Here is a 3,500-nt window from a genome sequence, read left to right on the forward strand (position 1 = left end):
AAAAAAGGCCAAAGAAAAAAAGAAAAAATAATAAAAGGGGCAATGTTACTATCTCTTTTTCCACACTTGTGCTTCAAAGTAGCACCATGTCCTTCATATAGTGAGTCTCATATTTTGTGCTTCAAAGTAGCACCATGTTTTTCATATAGTGAGTCTCATATGTTGTCACTTTCATATACTAGTGGGAATTTTCCATTATAGAACTTGGCTTGTATATTCCTACGATGGGCTTCCTCAAATGCCCTAGGTCTTCGTGAGCAAGCAAGTTGGATGCACACCCACTAGTTTTCTTTTGTTGAGCATTCATAGCTCTAGTGCATCCGTTGCATGGCAATCCCTACTCCTCATGTTGACATCAATTGATGGGCATCTCCATAGCCCGTTGATTATCCTCGTCAATTAGACTTTCTCCTTTTTTGTCTTCTCCACACAATTTTCATCATCATATTCTATTCCACCTATAGTGCTATATCCATGGCTCACGCTCATGTATTGCATGAAAGTTGAAAAAGTTTGAGATTATTTAAGTACGAAACAATTGCTTGGCTTGTCATCGGGGGTGTAAAATTTGGGAACATCTTTGTGTGACGAAAATGAAGCATAGCCTAACTATATGATTTTGTAGGGATGAACTTTCTTTAGCCATGTTATTTTGAGAAGACATGATTGCTTAGATTAGTATGCTTGAAGTATTACTATTTCTTTTGTCAATATGAACTTTTATTTTGAATCATTTGGATCTGAACATTCATGCCACAATAAAGAAAATTACATTGAGAATTATGCTAGGTAACATTCCACATCAAAAATTCTGTTTTTATCATTTACCTACTCGAGGACGAGCAGGAATTAAGCTTGGGGATGCTTGATACGTCTCCAACGTATCTATGATTTTTTATTGTTCCATGCTATTATATTACCCCTTTTGGATGTTTATGGGCTTCATTTTACATATTGATATCATTTTTGGGACTAACCTACTAACCGGAGGCCCAGCCCGTATTGCTGTTTTTTGCCTATTTCAGTATTTCGAAGAAAGGGAATATCAAACGGAGTCCAAACGGAATGAAACCTTCGGGAGCGTGATTTTTGAAACAAACGTGATCCAGAGGACTTGGAGTGCAAGTCAAGAAGCAATCGAGGCGGCAAGGAGATAGGAGGGCGCGCCCACCCCTCCTGGGCGCGCCACCTGTCTCCTGGGCCCCACGAGCGGCCACCGACGTACTTCTTCCTCCTATATATACCTACGTACCCCGAAAACATCTAGGGAGCCAACGAAAAACAATTTCCACCGTCGTAACCTTCTGTATCCGCGAGATCCCATCTTGGAGCCTTCGTCGGCGCTCTGCCGGAGGGGGAATCGACCACGGAGGGCTTCTACATCAACACCATAGCCCCTCCGATGAGTTGTGAGTAGTTTAACACAGACCTTCGGGTCCATAGTTATTAGCTAGATGGCTTCTTCTCTCTTTTTGGATCTCAATACAATGTTCTCCCCCTCTCTTGTGGAGATCTATTCGATGTAAACTCTTTTTGTGGTGTGTTTATCGAGATCCGATGAATTGTGGTTTAGATCAAGTTTATCTATGAGAAATATTTGAATCTTCTCTGAATTCTTTTATGTATGATTGAGTTATCTTTGCAAGTCTCTTCGAATTATCAGTTTGGTTTGGCCTACTAGGTTGATCTTTCTTGCCATGGGAGAAGTGCTTAGCTTTTGGTTCAATCCTGCGGTGTCCTTACCCGATGACAGAAAGGGTTGCAAGGCATGTATTGTATTGTTGCCATCGAGGATAAAAAGATAGGATTTATATCATATTGCATGAGTTTATCCCTCTGCATCAGGTCATCTTTTTTAATGTGTTACTCTGTTCTTATGAACTTAATACTCTAGATGCATGTTGGATAGTGGTCAATGTGTGGAGTAATAGTAGTAGATGGAGGTAGGAGTCGGTCTACTTGTCACGGACGTGATGCCTATATACATGATCATGCCTAGATAATCTCATAATTATTCGCTTTTCTATCAATTGCTCGATAGTAATTTGTTCACCCACCGTAATACTTATGCTATCTTGAGAGAAGCCACTAGTGAAACCTATGGCCCCCGGCTCTATCTTTTATCATATAAGCTTTCAATCTAATTTTATTTGCATCTTTACTTTTTACATCTATATTATAAAATACCAAAAATATATTTATCTTATCATACTATCTCTATCAGATCTCACTTTCGCAAGTGGCCGTGAAGGGATTGACAACCTCTTTATTGTGTTGGTTACGAGTACTTTGTTTGTTTGTGTAGGTGCGTGGGACTTTTGAGGAGCCTCCTACAGGATTGATACATTGGTTCTCAAAAACTGAGGGAAATACTTACGCTACTTTGCTGCATCACCCTTTCGTCTTCAAGGAAAACCAACGCAAGCTCAAGACATAGCAATGCTTCATATTTATTTGCTACATTTTTGCCCATGTCATGGTTGCAGAGATATTGACTCTAGCTTGAAGGATCTGAGAATTTTTCACATGCTTCTGTTGCTATTCAACATTCAGAAGTTGAGATGTTGTCGCAATGGTCGCATGTCGATTATGTTCAAAGTTCGGAGCTTTAGCTTGGAGAACAACAATTCTGATCGCTATGCTCGTTTATTGTGAACCACTTATTATGCTGTTGTTGCTCCAAACTGCTGGTATTGATGCCGAAATAAGAGGATTAAATGCATTGTAAGTGACATGAATAGCATATTGAGTGGTATTTGGTCCCCAAGGGGAATTGGTGTAGGGTGGGGGATCACCCGATCCTCTATTAAGGGCCTGTTCGGAGGGACTCCACTCCCGGAGTTGGTGGAGCAGCAGTTAAAAAATGAGGAGTTGGGAAAGAGGTGCTCTGCATCTCCTCAAATTTCATGGAGCCGGAGGAAGTCGGTACTCTGCAACCGAACGCAGCCGCAGCATGGGGGCGATTGCCGTGAAGCAGCACACAAGGCTGGCTGCAGCGGCAAATCCCCCCCCCCCCCCAAGAGATTACCAATTTTTATTAAAAAATTAATAAGAATCCTTGTTATTTCAAAAGGCTACTCGGACACAAATCATGAGAGTATAATTCTTGTTCAACCATCGTCTTATTGTCTCACAATGATAAATTCCGAACACCGCCGAACAGGGTCGTGGCCAAGTTGGCCATGAATTGTTGATAATTGCGTGTGCATCCGCATGAGTTGAGTTGACGATGAGCTTGACCGCGCATCGCGGTGCCTTCACTGCGCCGCCTGTGAGGCATCAATAGAGAGTGATCGGCGCGGCAGCCTTGGCATTGATTCCCGCAGGAACTGAAGCGATGAGGACGATGAAGCGGCGTGTCGCTGACTCGGCGGGTCCATTCCCGTTGGCGCCAAAATCGGTTTCCCCGGCGCCCCCCAGCGCGCCGGGTTCGGCCCGCATTCGCCGGCGTCAATTTTTGGTCCAAAACCGGCGAAAAACGGGCTCCTGGAAGCGCGGCT

The sequence above is a fragment of the Triticum dicoccoides genome, chromosome 4B, assembly GCF_002162155.2.
Source record: "Triticum dicoccoides isolate Atlit2015 ecotype Zavitan chromosome 4B, WEW_v2.0, whole genome shotgun sequence".
Lineage (NCBI taxonomy): Eukaryota > Viridiplantae > Streptophyta > Magnoliopsida > Poales > Poaceae > Triticum > Triticum dicoccoides.